Source organism: Pongo abelii, chromosome 13 (assembly GCF_028885655.2).
Source record: "Pongo abelii isolate AG06213 chromosome 13, NHGRI_mPonAbe1-v2.0_pri, whole genome shotgun sequence".
Classification (NCBI taxonomy): Eukaryota; Metazoa; Chordata; class Mammalia; order Primates; family Hominidae; genus Pongo; species Pongo abelii.
This window is the reverse complement of record NC_071998.2, coordinates 125505020-125523549: the sequence shown is the minus strand read 5'-3', so window position 1 is coordinate 125523549 and position 18530 is coordinate 125505020. Positions and strand designations below refer to the sequence as shown.

Sequence of the window (18530 nt, the reverse complement as noted above, 5' to 3'; positions counted from 1 at the left end):
ATCCAGGGAGGAGCCAGGAGGCAGTGGAGGCCCAAGGGACAGCGGGCGGCCCCACAGGGCCTCAGAAGCCAGGCAGGATCCGGGGTTTGCTGAGCCCTGGCTGGCTGGGGCAGAGGAGCTCCAGGCTCTGACCTGGGCTGGCTGCCTGGTGGATAGGAGACCAGGCCAGGACCAGGGCAGCCACAGGAGACCAGGAAGAGACCCTGGCATGTGGGTGCATGCTGGGGAAGAAGATGGATCCTGGGCCTGCGGGGAGGAGCCAGCAGGGATTCCTCATGAATGCGGGCAGATGTGAGCGAAAGGAAGCCAGCAAGGGTCCGGGATTTGGGGCCTGAGCACCTTGGACGGAGCAGGGGAGCTGGCCTGGGCGGTGGGCAAGGGGCCATCGGACTTGGGCACGGGACACGTTGAATGGCAGACACCCTGGTGGAAAAACAGGGCAGCCCAGCGGGGACGGAGAAGGGACGGTGGAGGGGGTTGCCCAGAGACCTCGAGAGGGAAGGAAAGGTGAAAGGAGCAGGCCACGCTCAGCAGGAGACGCACCCTCATGCGGAGGTCACAGGGCCCCCAGGGGAGGGGGAGCCGGGCTGGAGTGGAGGAGATCTGTGGGTGAATGGGGAGGGAGTGGGGGCTGTGAGGGCATCATGCACCCCAGAGGTTTCTCTGTGAGATGAGCCAGGGAACGGCGGGACGGCCAGAGGGGTGCGGGGTGGAATGGGAGCTCACCGCACAGGGATGCAGTCAAAGGAGGCAGCTCCCAAGCGGGACAGCCACAGAGAGGACACCACGGGGGTGAGGCTCATCCGGCCCTGGGGGTTTTGGGTTGTGAGGTGAGACGGTGTGAGAGATGCTGGAAGTTGGGGTGTCGATGGGTGTGGGGTTAAGGTGGGATTGCAGACGTCAGGGGCCTGGAGTGTGAGGGTCAGGGCACTTGCTTGGTACTGGGGGGAGTGAGGGGCCAAAGGCGACAATGGTCAAGTGCACAAGGGAGCCATTGGCTGAGGCAGATGGAGGACAAGGCCAGCGTGGGAAGGACCACCCACAAGGACCACGGAGGAAGACAGGCTTGGCGGGGCCGCTTCCTCAAGGCTGAGATGGGGAGCTGTCTGCACAAGGAGGTGTCTTTGGGCTCCCGAAGCCCCCCCTCCACCGGCTTCGTCCTGTTCCTAGGCTCATCCACCAAGGACTGGTTCATTCCCACCCCAGGGCCTTTGCACGTGCTGGCCCCAGCATCTGGAATTCCCCTTCTCCAGATCTCCGTGTCACCAGCTCCTTCTTGTCCTTCAGATCAAAGCTGAGCCTCACCTCTTTGGAGAAGACTTCCCAGAACTCCTGGCTGACACCTGCTAGGCTGCTTCCTGAGCTCTGCAGTTTCCTAACCTGTTCACATGCTCACCCCCAGACTCCTCCTTCTAGAAGCCATGCCCATCCATGCCACCTCTTCCCACTGTGGGACATCCGGACGGCCCCTCCCGAGGGCTTCCTGGCCTCCCTAGAAACCTGAAATGCGCTCTCAGCTCAGACAAAACTGTCCGCGGCATGCACCTGGCCCCTCCAGGAGCCCACGCCCACGGATCACCTCATCTGGTCTTCTCCAGCGCCCACGGTGTGTGCTGGTGTCATGCAGACTGTGCACACAGGGCCTTCCTGCTCCTAGCCTGGCCCCTCCAGAGAGGTGGGCTCACCCCAGTTTGCAGGGGAGGAAACAGGAAGCAGGGGAGAGCGCTCAACCCTCAGCAGCACCGGCCCCGGGTGCTCAGTCCACACTGCAGCCTGAACGATGTGTCCCTTGGGCCCACCCTGGACAGCAGCCTGGAAAGACAGAGGAACACGGGGACTAGAATCCCAAGGTCGCGGGGCCAAGCACAGAGGATGCTAGCTCCCAGCTGAGCAGAGGCAACAGCAGGGGTTACTCCAGGCTAAATAAATAGGAGACCCAGGCAGGAAGAAATGAGAGCACGCGGGTATCCGTTAGCCAGCGAAGGCGCCCTGCAGGGAGCCAGGCAGCCACACGGACTGGCAGTGGCGGAGGGGCTGCGGGCCTGTTTGCTAACGAGAAAGGCCGACGGCAGGATCTTCCGGGCCAAGGCACTGTGTGTGCGGACAGCTGTGACCTGGCCGCCAGCCCCCACCATTCCCGTCTTCACCACGGACCCCACGCAGAGAGGAGGGCCTGGCTGGGAGACACTGGGGGTGCATGTGCCTCTCTAAGGAGACATTGCTTCATCTGAAATGAGGCCAGTGGCACCAAACTGAAAGAGGCATTGGGAGGGTCAGTGCCCAGGCAGTTGCCCCACCTGGCAAGGCCCTCGGCTGTGGCTGGCTGGGTCATTTCAGCCTCCCCAGAGGCCAGGCACACCACCGGCCCATGGAGATGCCCTGGCACAGAAGTGTGCTTTGCCCCTACCCACCAGTGGGCAGAGCACACTCACACAGCAACCCCCATGCCTGGTGGGCATCCATGCCAGGCCCGGGCACGCCTCCTCTCTCACCTTCACTCCTGTCGCCCCCACCTGGAGCCCTCTCCTTCTCCCCTGCCATCCCTCAGCTGTGAACTTGAAGCCCCTCGGTGCCACCTTTGCCATGAGGCCCTCTTCTTGTGCCCTCTGGATGGCATGGCAGGCCTGGGCAGGGCAGGAGTGGGGCCTCAGCAGTCGGCGCTGCCTCAGGGCCCTGCAAAAGGTGGGGCGACCACATCCAGCTCAGGCACCCGGTGGGGACAGCACAGCCAGCCCAGCGGGCTGGAGGAGACGAGGCAGCGGCAGAGACCCTGAAGCAGGAAGAACTGGGGGTGCTCGAGGGGCGGAAAGGACGGGTGAGGGCCCGAGGGGTGCAGCTGGGGTTGGCGTGGATGGTGGGTGCCATGCCACCTGTGCGTTTCATCGGGGCTGACAGAAGGTGCATTGGAAGCACTAAAAAGCCCAGTTTCTTGGGTCCACGAGGCCCTGGAATCACGTGCTCCACATGTCACAGCGCAGACCTCCATCGGGGGCTAAAGACCCCAGCCCCTGCCCATCCCCAGCAAGAATCTCCCCATTCCCCACACACAGGAGGGATAGGCTGCCCAGCAGGGGCCAAAACCCCAGTCCTGGCTCCTGGAAGGGGCGGTTTCACCTCGGGTGGCAAAGGAGGAGGGTCTGGGCTGGCACAGAAGAGGGGCTGACAAAAGTCACGGTGCCATTACTCCACCTCACTGCCCAGCCCGACAGGCTTCACCGCATCCCCATTCTACAGATGTGGAAACTGAAGCTTGGAGAGCGTCGTGGGCTGACAGTGGCCCCTGGAGCCTGTGGCTGGAACCTTCTTTAGAAAGGGGATCTTCCCACATGTGGCTAAGTTACTGGGGAGAAGATTGTCAGGATTGTCCAGGTGGCCCTTAATCCAATGACAACTGTCCTTAGGAGACATACAGAGGGGAGACACGGGGGGAAGAAGAGGAGAGACACAGCGGGAGAGACATGGGGGAGGAGGAGAGACACGGGGGGGAGAGGAGAGATATGGGGGGGGAAAGGAGAGACACGGGGGGGAGAGGAGAGACATGGGGGGGAAAGGAGAGACACGGGGGGGAGAGGAGAGACATGGGGGGGAGAGGAGAGACATGGGGGGGAAAGGAGAGACATGGGGGAGGAGGAGGAGAGACATGGGGGGGAGAGGAGAGACATGGGGGGAAAGGAGAGACATGGGGGGAAAGGAGAGACATGGGGGGGAAAGGAGAGACACGGGGGGGAGAGGAGAGACATGGGGGGAGAGGAGAGACATGGGGGGGAAAGGAGAGACATGGGGGAGGAGGAGGAGAGACATGGGGGGGAAAGGAGAGACATGGGGGGAGGAGAGACATGGGGGGAAAGGAGAGACACGGGGGGGAGAGGAGAGACATGGGGGAGAGGAGGAGAGACATGGGGGGGAGGAGGAGAGACTGGGGGGGAAAGGAGAGACACGGGGGGTAGGAGGAGAGACACGGGGGGGAAGGAGAGACACGGGGGGGAAGGAGAGACACGGGGGGGGAGGAAAGACACGGGGGGGAGAGGAGAGACACGGGGGGAGAGGAGAGACACGGGGGGGAGAGGAGAGACACGAGGGGGAAAGGAGAGACACGGCGGAGGAGGAGAGACATGGGGGGAGACACACGGGGGGAGGAGGAGAGACACAGGAGGGAGAGGAGACACCGGGCAGAGGAGAGACATAGGCAGTAGTGGAGTGACATGGGGGAGGTGGAGGCTTGTGTGAAGATAAGAGGTAGAGATGGGAATCATGTGGCCACAAGCCAGGGAACCCCTAGAGCCTCTAGAAGCCGGAAGCAGCAGGCAGGACCCTCCCCTGGAGCCTCTGAGGGGGCCGAGCCCTGAGACACCCCGATTCTTCGGCCCCCAGCACTAGGAGAGAATCATTCTCTGTTGTCTGAAGCCTCCCAGCATGTGCTCATTCGTCACAGCAGCCGCTGGACCCCCACAGAGAGAGCTGTCCTTGCTTCCCAGGGACCAAGCGGGACCCAGCCTTAGTTAGCGGGACCCCTGTGTCTGTGTCCCTGACACCGCTGTATGCCGACCACACTGGATTCAGAGCTCCACGGGGCCATGCCAGGGCCCTTCCTGCCTTTGTTTAGGGTTCGCACTGCACCCTCAGCATCTAGCCCGAGGCCAGCTGACAGGAGGTGCTCGGTCACCCTGCACTTCTGGAGCATATGCAGGGGTCCCCTCTGCGGCCAGCAACCGTGTGCAGTGCCTACAGGGAGCGGCAGCCATGAGCAGCCCCAGCTCAGCAGGACCAGAAATAGCAGAGGCTGCCGGGGCCACGGGGCAAGGCCAGGGTCCCTGGGTCTGGGTCAAGGCGCTCTGGGCAGTGTCCTCACTGTTCCCCGGGACGTTGGGGCCAGGGCCTGTGGCCTGAAAGATGACACCCACCCCGACCCTCCCATGATCTTGGACAAAGTGCCTCCCCTGCCTCCAGGTGGGAGCCGGGACAGGAGCTGCCCCCAAGTGGATGCCGCGCCCCTCACAGCAGGAGGGACCAACAGAAGCCCCCACCAGTGACCTCCACACCTCCCTCACGAAGGACAGCTCTGGGAGCGCCTCCTGCTCTGTCACCCACCGCGCTGGGTCCTTCAGCCCACCCTGGGCCCCCTCAGCCCCTCAGAACCCGGCACCGTGACAGACCCCATGTGGGCAGGGACATCCAGCGTGCACCTCCAGACCTGCACCCCCAGATTTCCAACACAGCGGCACTTCCTGCCCCTCCAAAGCAGCATCTCCCACAGTGGGGGCCATCAGGGGATGGGGGCAGCTGGGAGGGGCGAGCTGTTTGCAGAGGATCTGGGCTGGCCGCCTCCCCGGGGCAAGGCCCAGATAGAGCACCCTCCAGATGGCAGCACCCGGGGGCCCGGGGCAAGACGGATGGGCTGGGTGAGGGGCTGCTGGGTGCCTGGAGCGCGTACATCCCCACCGGGGCAGGCCAGCCCCACACTCCACCCGGGCAACCATAGGGACTCCCTGGGCCGCCTCCTCCATGCTGCCCACCTCTGCCCAAACCACCTCTCAGGCAAGGGAGAAAGCTGGATCCTGCAGAATCTGACCCCATCACCTTCCTCCTCCCTGGATCCGCCCCCGCCTGGGCCCCGCCCCCGCCTAGCCGTCCTTGGGGAGGGACTGCTCTTCCCAGCCTCAGGGCCTTTGCAGAGCCGCCTCTTCTTACCAGAGCCCTCTCCTTCCCCTCGTCCCTGGAAAACTCCAACTCGTCCTCCATGCTGTTTCCTCAGGAACGAGCTCTGCCCACCCCTAAACGAGTTTCCCCAGCTCCCAAAACCTGCATGGCTCAAATCCAGAAATCATCTGCTTAGAGCTGCCCGAAGCTCTGGCGAAAACAGAAGTCCTGCATGGAAGAAATCTGCAGCCCCTTGCCCACCCAGTGCTCCCCAAACTTCCACCACCACGGAGCGGCACACATAACCCCCGACCCCTGGTCTAGGGCTCCACAGACACACACTTTGAAAAGCGCTGCCCTTTAGAGAGCTGGGGGCAGGACGTGAACTGATGGGAGTGGGAGGCGGACTCCTGTTTCTCCTCTGCCCGCAGGGTCCATCCCAGGCAGGAGTGGATGGTCCCTAGGGGTCAGGTGTGGAGCTGGGCTGCTGTGAGGGGCTGCAGTCAGGCTGTCTAGATGCCGGGGACCCCAGGGCCACCCAGGGCTCCCCAGCCCTAGAGTACACGGCATGGTGCACGGGGGTGCAGGGTGTGGGAGGCAGGTGAGGGGCGCAGGAGGCAGGCGAGGGGTGCGGAGGCAGCGGGTATGATTCAAGACGGGCTATTCGGGTCCTCTCATGGGTGCTGGGAATGCTGGGCTCTTCCTCTGGCCAGAGGGTCTCGGGGCTCCAACCACAGGGACCAGACCCACCCCTGAGTTAAATCCCTGCAGCCTCTGGGATGCTCCAAATGCCCAGGCAGGGGAGGGCACCCACCAAAGCAACCCCAGGCCCACAGGATTCGGCCCAGCCTGTCGGCCTGGGGCATTTACCGCAGGGAGAACAGGCAGCCTCTCCCCGCCAGTGTGCGCTAGGGCCTCGCGGGGCCACCAAGTCTCCGAGGTGGCCTCTGCTGGGACACTGAAATGTCACCTGGAGGGACCCCCGAGGTTGGCCCACACTTTGGTGCTGTGACATCTTTTGGGCCAATCCCAAGAAGGTTCTACCTCCTACTCCAGCCCCAACCCCGCAGCCTCACCAGCAGCCCTCCCGGGGCCGCTGCCTGGGCCAGGTCCCTGCCTGGAGTGCCCTCTTCCTTGGCACAGCGGTGACCGCGCAGGCCCCGGCCTCCCTCCCGAAGGCCCCGGCCCCCTCGGCCTCTCAGACCAGAAAAGCCCCTCCTGGTGGCACCACCCGTCCCTGAAGCCTGGCCTCTGTTTCTGCTTAACCCGCACTCAGGGTTGCCGCAAAGTTCTCGTAAGTAGGGGCTGCCACGGTGTGTGTGGAGTTATCCCAAAGTCATTCCGAACTCCCTGTGTGGCCTGGGGCCAGCAGGTGGCCTCTCTGTGCCCTGGGTTTCTCACCTGTCCGTCCGGGCAACAGCAGTGGCCACCTCTCGCCAGTCTTGCTGTCCTTAAAATGACTTGTTAAAATTGCCTGCCTCCCCTCCTGGGGTACCGAGGACCGCAGCCCCAGAGAACTGCACGGGAGTCTGTGAGTGGCTAAACCAAGACACACAAGCTGGGCTCACTGGCCTGCACCACATGCTCCTGTCTCTGCAGCACAGGCCGGGCTTCTGAGGGTGGAGAGGACTTGTCCTCTTGCCTGTCCCCAGCCCACACTCACAAACACCCGTGGAAACAACTGAACGAGAGAGAACTAGAGCAAGAGCCCTCTTGCGGGCTGCCTCTGGGGTCTAGAGGCAGAGCCGGACCGTGTGCAGCCTGAAAAGTTTCCAGAACAGCTGTGAGCCAGCTCCTGGAGGGTGGATGGCCTATGGCTGAGTCACGCCTGGTCCCGTAGGCCTGAGGCCCTGTGCCTCCTTCTTTCAGGTCCTCAGGACGCTCTCAGGGAGCCAGTCCAGGGAGATTTATGTCCCTGAGGAAGGGGAACCCCAGCACTTGGTCCATGCAGGGCTTCTGGCCCATCGGAGCCTCGGGGGCCAGGGCAGAACCGGAGTGCTCAGGAGGCCAGCTGGGTCAGGCAAGAAGTGTCTCCGGCCAAACGCCAACCCTGGGAACGTTCCGTCCCCTCCTCCCTCCCGTACGTCCGGGGTCAGCAGTCACTTTATTAATAGAGGCCCCCGAGCCCTGAGAAGAGGTCTTCTCCCCCTAGACGGTCGTCACCCTCTGCAGAAGCAGGGAACGGCAGCCCCTTGAGCAGGCTTGACCGGGAGGCCACGGGGGCACCCCTGCAGTCAGAGAAATCCAGGGAGTCCTGGGCCTGCCAGGCAGGGCGGTTACCACTCTGCCCGGAGGCTACCACAGGCACTGGGAAGGGAAATGCTCTTTCTCCTTCCTAAGACACCATCTACTTCAAGGCCAATATCCATTTCACAATAGTGCTGGGGGCGGGGGGGGGGGGCGGCAAAAAGAAACCACAGTAACTGTGTACTTCGGGCAAAGTGCCTGGTCCTCAGGAACCCAGGACGTGACGGGGAAGGCATCTGCACGCAGGGAAACATCCCATTGTAAACCCTCTGGGCCTTCGATACACTGCACCAAAAGGGCCTTCTCTGGACCCTCCTGCTCCCCCTGCACATCATTGACAGAGTCTTCCGATCCCAGGAAACCTTGGAATACACAAAAAGGCACGCTGCGTCCTTCCCTCACCCTTCCAGGGCCTCCCCGAGCTGCTCCACACTCTGGACCCAATGGGAAATAGAAAACCCACAGGAATGCCAATGACTCTCCTCCGTAGAAGTGCCAGTGGTGCCCATCACGTGCTGATTGGTAAGATTAGAGCTCATTTTAGTTTTTATTGTACTCTTTCTCCATGTCGTTTAGTTTGTTGTTTGTTTTTAGAGATGGAGTCTCACTCTGTCGCCCAGGCTGGAGTGCAGTGGCATAATCACAGCTCACTGCAGCCTCGACCTCCCAAGTTCAAGCAATCATCCCACCTCAGCCTCCTGAGTAGCTGGGGCCACAGGTGCATGCCACCACACCTGGGTAATTTTTAAAATTTTTTTTACAGATGGGGTCTTGCTATGTTGCCCTTGCTGGTCTTGAACTCCTGGGCTCAAGTGATCCTCCAGTCTCAGCCTCCTGAGTAACCGAAACTACAGGCATGAGCCACCGCGCCCGGCTCGGCGTGGCTTTAAATGCCTCTATAGTGAGCAGGTATTCTGTGTATCACACAGAAAACATGACCTTCTGAAAAAAACAGTGCCAGAGAGAGTCAGGTCTAACTGGAACCGTTGCGTGCTGGGCGCATACCAAGAACCCCACAAATCTAGGCACCCCCCAGCATCTCCTGGGGCCCCGCTGCCAGCTGCACCTGAGGGTGTCACCTCCGATGTCCAATGGACACTCCAGCCTCAGTTTCTCCATGGGGTAAACAGGACCGTCAGGGCTGACTGCCACCGAGCCCTCACCATAAGCTCAACCCCGGGGCCGGCACTCTGCAGATCAGTCCCTTCAAGGGGAAGACACTGAGGCACAGAACAGTTAGGGGCCTTGCCCAAGCCCAGAGAAGCCAGGCGGAGAGGGCTGTGGTGAGAGCCGGGAGCCCCAGCCAGGATGCAGGTTGGTGGCTCCAGCTCCACCCTGAGCGGTGCAGCCCCGCCCCCTGGCGGACACTGCTGGAACTGCCCAGCCCTGCGCCCTAAAAGACACAGGTCCCCTGTGTTCCATGCCTGTTGGGTGTCCCACCCTAAGAGGGGTGACTGACTGGGGCAGACACCCAAGCCCCCGGGCCCAGCAGCCTGACACCGGAATACTGTTCCCAAAGTGATCAAAGCAGCCAGGCACTGTGGCTCAAGCCTGTAATCCCAGCACTTTGGGAGGCTGAAGCAGGCGGATTGCCTGAGGTCTGGAGTTCAAGACCACCCTGGGTAACATGGTGAAACCCCATCTCTACTAACATACAAAAATTAGCCAGGAGTGGTGGTGGGCGCCTGTAATCCCAGCTACTCGGGAGACTGAGGCAGGAGAATTGTTTGAACTCAGGAGGCAGAGGTCGCAATGAGTCGAGATGGCGCCACTGCACTCCAGCCTGAGAAAGAGACGCTGTCTCAAAAAAAAAAAAAGTGATGGAAGCAGAGGCAGGGGTAGGAGGAACACCCCACCCTGGGGCCAGCCCACCACCCAGGCCAAGGCCAGCAGGACGGGGGCTGGCAGGCAGGGACACCCACCAGCCAGGGGCAGTTCCAAAGGACCAGCCCATTCTAAAAGCCACTGGTCAGCGTGGTGGCCGTTAGGAGTGGCCTTGAAGCTGACCTTCTGGGCCCCAGTAGTTATTCCAAGACTTGTGACAGCCCCAGAAGGTTCCTGGGTCACCGAGTCCTTCCGTTCCGAGAGGCAACGAGTCCTTGGGGCCTCTGGCTATTCCTGGGAATGTCACCCTGGCTCTGACACTTCCCCCGGCTCCCAGCGGAGAGCCTCCGGGGAACCTAGGAAGGCCTCTGAGACCAGCCAGCAGGTGGGTGGAGGTGTGTGAGTGAGAGGTGGGCAGGGCAGGGGTCAGGCGACCCCATTCCTGCCTCACCCCACCCCAGGCAGCCCACAGATGCTGCCAGTAAGATGTGTCTCCAGGGCACATTCCCTGTAAAGACTGAGCTCTGATCCCACCACCACATCGCCAACTCCACAGGATGGTGCTGACGGCCGGGAGGAGCATTTCTCACTGCGCTCACTCCACCCTCACTTCGTCCTTCCTTCCTTGTGGGTGCCCGGAGCTTGGAGTTTCGAAAGAGCGGGCAGCCTCGGCCAACCACATGGCCGGGTTTCTGGGGAGGGAGAATGGCCACCTGTGGGGGCCCAAATTGTCCTCAGCCTTCTCTCCTGCTGAGTACTGACTCACCAACACTTCCCCAGATCTGGAGCAGAAATGTCATCAGCATTCTGGAAAACGCAGACTCCCCAAAGCCATGTGAGCCTAGAAATAAGAGTACAGGGCCGAGCGCGGTGGCTCATGCCTGGAATCCCAGCACTTTGGGAGGTAGAAGCAGGAGGATTGCCTGAGGTCAGGAGTTCAAGACCAGCCTGGCCGACATGGTGAAACCCTGTCTCTACTAAAAACACAAAATTGGGCTGGGCATGGTGGCTCACGCCTGTAATCCCAGCACTTTGGGTGGCTGAGGTGGGCGGATCACCTGAGTTCGGGAGTTCAAGACCAGCCTCACCAACATGGAGAAACCCCATCTCTACTAAAAATACAAAATTAGCCGGGTATGGTGGTGCATGCCTGTAATCCCAGCTACTTGGGAGGCTGAGGCAGGAGAATCGCTTGAACCCGGAAGGCGGAGGTTGCACTGAGCCGAGATCGCACCACTGCACTCCAGCCTGGGCAACAGAGCGAGACTCTGTCTCCAAAAAAAAAAAAAAAAAAAAAAAAAAGAGTACAGTAGTCCCCCCTTATCTGAGTTTCTGCTTTCTGCAATTTCAGGTATCCATGGTCAATAGTGGCTGGAAACTAGGTGAGCATGGAACACTAGGATATTGTGAAAGAGAGATCACACACAGTAACTTTATTACAGCAGTATATTATGGCAATTGTTCTGTTTATCATCAGTAATTACTGTTAATCTCTTACTGTGCCTAGCTTTATCATAGGTATGTATGTATGGGAAAAAACAGTACTGTATTTCTAGGGCTCAGTACGACCCACAGTTTCAGGCCTCCACTGGGGGTCTTGGAAGGTATCCCTGCATCCGGATGAGTGGGGAGTACTTTTCTGTAATCAGAGCCCAAGCGGCTTTCTGCTCTGAATAATCTGGATCACTGCCTGAAGTCATTCATTCAATGCATATTTGTTGAGTGCTTTCCGGGGCCATACCCATGTGGACAGGGATAAGGCTGGATTTGCAGAGCGGGTCTCAAAGCTCTTTGCCTGCAAATCAAGTGGCTGCCACTGGGAGGCGCCCAGAGTGAAGTCTGACTGGTCTGGATTAGGCCAAAGAGCTAAGGCCGCTCAGCCTTCCTCCTGCTCTGTCTTCAGCCCTCCCCTTTCCCGCTGTTTTCTTTCCTTCCCAGGCCCCTCTTTTCTCCTCCCTGCACTGTTTTCCTTTACAGAACATAGAACACAGCTAGGCCCGGTGCCTCACGCCTGTAATCCCAGCACTCTGGGAGGCCAAGGTGGGCGGATCACTCGACGTCAGGAGTTCGAGACCAACCTGGCCAACATGGTGAAATCCCGTCTCTACAAAAAAACACAAAAAATTAGCTGGGCATGGTGGCACATGCCTGTAATCCCAGCTACTCTGGAGGCTGAGGCATGAGAATTGCTTGAACCTGGGAGGCAGAGGTTGCAGCAAGCCGAGATCGCACCACTGCACTCCACCCTCAGCAACAGAGCAAGACTCCATCTCAAAAAAAAAAAAAAAAACACAGAACGCAACCTCACCAGCCTAGAGATCCCATTCATTAGCCAAGACAGTTGAGTAAATGACACATCCCCCAGGCCTCATTTTCATAAGCCCTCCTGCCAGCTAATAGGCTTTTATCTTTTCTTTTTTTTTTTTGAGACAGAGTCTCAGTCTGTTGCCCAGGCTGGAGTGCAGTGGCACAATCTCGGCTCACTGCAACCTCCCTCCGGGGTTCAAGCAATTCTCCTGCCTCAGCCTCCCAAGTAGCTGGGATTACAGGCACCTGCCACCACACCCGGCTAATTTTTTAATTTTTAGTAGAGATGGGGTTTCACCACATTAGCCAGGCTAGTCTCGAACTCCTGACCTCGTGATCCACCCTCCTTGGCCTCCCAAAGTGCTGGGATTACAGGTGTGAGCCACCGTGCCCGGCTAGGCTTTTCTTTAAAGAAAAAAAAAAGGAATCGTGCAAGTTTACTTAACACAATATTTCCCAGTTTTCTTCCATTCTGTCCACGGGACATTTCAAGAGACAAACGGTCACTGGAGCCAATGCCAGGAAATGCTGCTTGAGGGCAGATAACAAAAGCCTTCCAGCTCCCGTTACTAGGGCTGCCAAATTTAGCAAGTAAAAATACAGGGCACTCCATTACATCTGAAGCTCAGATAAACAATGAATAAGTTTTAGTATAAGTGTGTCCCATGAAATATTTGGGATATGCTTACAGTAAATAAAACATGACTCGTTTGTCTGAGATTCCATCTCAATGGGGCATCTTGTATTCTATGGAGCAGCTCTATCTGCCTCGACACTTGAGGGGAAAAGCACGCATGGCCCAGGGCTCTGCCAGGGCTGGGTCCCTACCCCACCACTCTAGCAATAACTTGGGTGGGCCGGGCACGTTGGCTCATGCCTGTGATCCCAGCACTTTGGGAGACTGAGGCAGGTGGATCACTTGAGGTCAGGAGTTAGAGACCGGCCTGGCCAACATGGTGAAACCCCATCTCTACTAAAAATACAAAATTAGCCGGGTGTGGTGGTGTGCGGATGTAATCCCAGCTACTCAGGTGGCTAAGACCAGAGAATTGCTTGAATCTGGGAGATGGAGGTTGCAGTGAGCCGAGGTGGCACTACTGCACTCCAGTCTGGGAGACAGAGCGGGATCTGGGAGGGCATCCTCTATGCCACGTCTGACTGTGGATCCCCAGGTGGTGACAGACCCCAACTCCATGAGACATTCACTTTCCACAATTCAGGATAAGCGTTCAAATTCCTCGTGGTTGGAGGAATTCTCCGTCTTTGAGACTCCATCTCAAAAAAAAAATTGTGTGGTGCCCTTGAGCAAGTTCCTCCCCTCCCTCAGTCTCCGTGTGCAAAAAAATGGGAGGGTCAGTAGGCGATCCCACCTTTTCTTATTTCTGGACCTTTCTCTGGATGTAGCCTGATTTCACACAGGAGACTCAGAAAGCGAGACTTAGGATCCAGTGAGTTATATCCCTGGTGACTCGAGTGGAGTGCAAAGTGGACTCCCCGAGGATGACCACTCTGATTGCCCCGTCCACCTTTCTGCCCCAGGCGCCAGGCACATGGAGCCAGGCCGACTCTTCCTCTGGTCCAGAGACATTTGTGCGCCCCAGAGGGATTTGTGCGCCCCAGAGGGACTTCCAGCGGTTGACATGAGCATGTGCCCAAATCGAGGCTGAGGGCATGAGTCTCAGGGCAATACCAATACTGATCATGCCTTTGTTCAACAAACACTTTGGGGTGCCCTGTGTGCAAGTGCTGGGCTCATCTTCGGATGCAGTGGTCAGCAGGAAACGCGGCGTCTGTCAGAGCCGGAGTTCCAGAGGCACCAGCAGACATGGGGCAAAGCCGCCTCCATCGGTGCATCACAGGCTGCTTCCACGGGTTCTGCACCGAGTCCGAGAGGGTGCTGTGGCCTCCCAGGTCCTTCCAGCCTGGCCCTCCCAACCCTGCAAAGACCCCCTTGCCATCTTCCCTCTTCTTGGGTTACCACTGGTAAGTCTCCTGGGTGACGTGCAGACCTCCGACCTCCACCCAAAGTAAAGACAGGCTGCTATGACGGCAGGACCCAAAGGGCCTCAGTGAATACAGATTCCTGGGCCTGACCACAGACCCTGGACTCAGACTAGGGAAGAGACAAGAATCTGCATTTTAGGAAACCCCATCCTCGTGACAACACAGGCAGGTGGGCAGTGCACAGAACGCCAGCTGGGCAGATACTTGGGCCCCCTGGATCACGCAGATCCCCAAAGCCACCAGTCCTTCACAGTCTGGGCCCCAGGGTGACACCAGGCCTCCCACTGCTGAAGATCACCAGCCAGGCACACCACTTTCAGCCCCCAAGGTCCTGGCTCTGACCTCCAGGCTGCTGCTCCCCGCCCCACACCTTGACCGTCTTTGCAGGGTGAGCAGTGTCTTCCTCATGCATTTGGTTTCCTATCTGTAATCCAGGGCTTACCCTGAACCTTCTGGAGAAGACCTGACTCAGGGTGTGGCTGGCCTTCTGCAGCAGTGCCAAGCCCAGCCCACCAGGTCTCCAGGGAGAGGAAGTTAAGGAAATTTAAGGACCTGCCTTAACCTACAAGTTCACTTTTGTTTTTTCTAATTAATATGTACAACTGGAAACACACACAACTCAAAAGCTCTGAGAAATGAGTATGGCCATTCACAGCCCACAGCACACGGCCACCAGGAGTGGGCCACTGAGGACCTCTGTGCTTGTTGTGCACACATCCATGTGGGCAGGCACATGTGTCTGCATGCGTATACACATATTCACGTGTGTAAACGCGTGTCCACCATCCATGCGTGCACTTGCACGTGTGACTCGTGTGCAGACGTGCGTGTGCAGACATGTGCGCGTGTAGACATGGGCGTGTGTAGACATGCGTATGTACATACGTGTAAGGACGTGTGTGCCCCCATGTATGGACACGTGCATGAATGTGCAGAGGTGTTGAGGGCGCATGTGCATCGCGCGCACAGCGATCATCCTCACCAGGCCGGGTGGTGCCCCAGGCTGTGCAGACCCTCGCGCTCCTTGTCAGTAAGGCCGCGCGTCCCCGGTCCCCGAGCCTCGCAGAGCCCTGCCCATCGAGGCGATGGGAGGGGCGCGGCCTGCGGGGCGCCACAACCGCCCGGGGGTCCACGGAACGGAGGACGAGAGCAGGACGGGACCGCGCCAAGGCGCCAATACTGACGTTGTAACCTGGAGCCGGAGGACACGCGCGGACGCCAGAGCCGAAACCGGTTCCAGGGCACTCGACCGTTCTAGGGCTCGAACTCGCCACCCAACACCCCGCAGAGCTTGCGAGAACGCGGCTGAGCCGACGCGGCGCATGCGCAGGCGGCCTCCCGCGCACCACAGGGTCCTGAACACCCGCAATTCCCGGGCAGGGCCGCGTCCGGAAGTCCGTGGAACGGATCTTCCGATCCTTGTTCTCTGATTCGTTACCAACCTTCCACTTCCGTAGACAGTTCTTCCCGCCTTCCGCCGTGGGCTAGGCGTGTTGCCGCAGGAGGTGCGCGCCCGCCCTGTTTTGTTTCCGGGGGAATCTACTTCTCTGAAGGACGCTCGGGACTTCCGTTTGTTCCCCTCAGCTTCTAATTGGCTGCTTTTATGAATATATTAGGGCACGAAAAATGGTAGATTTTTTTCTTACACGTTCAAATTAATAAAGAGGATTGAATAGAACAGTTGTGGTTTCCCACTGGACCCTGGCATTTTTACAAATGTACCTCCATGGATAGCGAACAAGAAGTCGCCCTCAGCGAAAGGCGGATAGAGCTTTGGTCCTTAAATACGTTGCGCACGGGCGTTTAGGGTGTGTTGTATGAAAGGAGAGAAGGTTAGCACTCCCCTTGACAAGGATGGAAGAGGCCCTCGGGCCTGACAACACGCATACGGTTAAGGCATTGCCACCTACTTCGTGGCATCTAACCATCGTTTTCTTGTTTCTTTTATGTTTTTCTTCAGACGGAGTCTTACTCTGTCGCCCAGACTGGAGTGCAATGGCGCGATCTCGGCTCACTACAACCTGCACCTCCTGGATTCAAGCGATTCTCCTGCCTCAGCCTCCGGAGTAGCTGGGATTACAGGCGCCCGCCACCACGCCCGACTAATTTTTTGTATTTTTAGTAGAGACGGGGTTTCGCCATGTTGGCCAGGCTGGTCTTGAACTCCTGACCTCAGGTGATCCGCCCGCCTCGGCCTCCCAAAGTGCTGGGATTACAGGCGTGAGCCACCGCAAAGCCCGGGGCATTTTTTATCTTCTTTTATCTTCTTTCCTTGGGACACGGGCGCGGGTCGCACTTGTGCACGGGTGCGCCGTTCCGCCGCTGCTTGGGGCTTTTCCGTTAATCTTCACCGCCCCTTCTTGGCATTGGGTCGTGTTCGCGTCTCGACACCCGGCAGGGCCCGTCTCCCGAGGGCGCCCCGGTCGCCGCATGAGGCACAGGGCGGCTCGGCGGGTTGACGGGCGCGTCCCCAACATCGCAAACGTTCAGGGCCTCGTTCAAAGCCTGACGAAGTTTCCGCTCAACATTGATTCATTCACAGAAAACTAAGCACTGGGCACGGCCCGGAGATACGGCAGCTACCCAGCGAAGCCGCTGCCCGCCCGGAGCGCATTCCCGGCCATTCCAGAGCCTCCGCCCCGAGCCCAGTGGAGACCCGCTCCAGCGAGCAGGGCGGACGGGGAGGTCAACACCCAAGTCCAGATCTAAGGAGGCGCGAGGACCTCGGAGCCCTGAGACGCAGGGAGGGCCCCGCAAGGCCCCGGGGCTGGAGGGGAGCCAGGAGCCAGGAGGGGAATCAGGGGACGACCCGTTTGGCCCGGGGCCCCAGGGACCTGTGCAAGGACCTGAGCTTCGACCCTCAGCAAGGGCGAGTCCTTGGAGAACCTCCCGCAGGGGAGGGACTGGACCGAATGAGATCAAAGGACGTCCTTCCGGCGGCCACGCTGAGAACAGCCCAGCGGGCAAGGATGGTAGCGGGAAGACCTTCGCGGCTGCGGCGGGGCGAGGCCGGAGGCCGGGTGCGGGCACCATGGAGGGGCTGAGAGCCCTGGGTTCTGGAGAAGATGTGCCAACAGCCGTGGAGGGCAGGGTCGGGGTAACTGCAGGGTGTCAGTCCCCCTCCGGGGAAGGACGCGGTGCCACCTGCTGAGACAACCAAGGCTGCGGGAGGCGCAGGCCCCGGGAGCTGGAGGGCCCGGCACTGAGGCCTGGGATGCGGAAAATAGGCAGGCCAAGTGCGAGCCGGTCCAGGGCTCAGGCCTGCGCAATCAGCACACCAGCCACGTTAAAGCCACAGCCTGGCTGCATCCCTTAGGAGAGAGTGGGCCGATCCAGGTGAGGGCTCAGCCTGGATGGAGGCTGGAAACCGCAGCCCAGCTCGCCCCCTGCACCCCGACAATGAAGCTACCAAGCGGCCTTCATCTGTTACAGCCCCTCCCCTCGGAGTCACCCCATATTCCGGTATTTCCTTCCCCAAAAGGCTTTATGGGAACCCTCCCTCCTGCTCACCAAGCTTTTGACAGAAGAGTCGACTATCAGGAAAAACAGAGAGACCTTGAAATAGCCATAAGGAAAAAACCTCTGCTCAACCTAAGGAGTCTAAGCAGCCATCCGGGTCCTCTCCACCTTTGGTCTTTGCTGTTCACTGTTCACAGCTCAAAATTGTAGGAAGCTGAATGTGCCTGCCCAGTGGGATGTGATTATTACTGTGGATTTTGACCTTTTGCCAGTTTTGAATCTATTTGCAATTTGTCTTAGCATTCATCTGCCTGCATAAGTGTGGTACTTTCAAGCGGTTGTAACATCTTACAGGTCCCCTCATTAGTTGAGTTACATAAAATCTTTTGCCAAGTGGATCTCACCTTTAACAGTACCTGCACCCCCTGCTCCCCCGCACCCGTCGGGCTTGGTGGTGAGGGTCAGGGTCTCCCCCGAGGGTGTGAAATGCCATCTCAGCCCACAGCCCAGGAGCGGGCATCACTCTACCGGGATTCAGCATCCTCTGCCCTTCCTCTGGGTAACCATACCTGATTCTCCTCTTCACTGAGTCTTTTCTATTTCTCAGAACTCATCCTTGACCCTAAGGTAGCTCCTTGCTGGGATGGTGAATCCACACGGCCAACAGCTTACCCCACCACAGTGTTTTGAGAGCTTCCTTCATGGGCTGAAGAGCAGGATGTGCCAGGATGTGGCACACAGCTTGTTTTCCTAAATGACACAGATTGATCCCACCTGTGCATGGTTCCCATAGATGGAAATCACCAGAAAGGCACCCCAGAGAGTGAGAATGGCAAGCGTGGTGAGAGCATTCGCCTGGCCTCTGTGTGTGTCCCCATCCATCACATCTGTCCTGGGCACAAACTCCTGTATGTTTTTTAACATAGGACTCAAGTAAGGACTGGAAAGATGTTTATCAAATAAAACCAATCTGCTGATGAGTCAGCTGTTTGAACACGCACACAGCACCACCCACCGTGGTGGGTGCATGGAGCGTGGCCGGCTGCCTCACC

The 18530-nt window shown here is 58.9% G+C and overlaps 1 non-coding gene across 1 annotated transcript; it reads left to right on the top strand.

Annotated features, from left to right (window-relative positions):
• The first annotated feature begins 15829 nt into the window (after positions 1–15829).
• Positions 15830–15955, top strand: LOC112135048 (U6atac minor spliceosomal RNA). The gene has a single exon (XR_002916362.2). It is a non-coding gene; the product is annotated as a U6atac minor spliceosomal RNA (small nuclear RNA).
• Positions 15956–18530: the final 2575 nt, after the last annotated feature.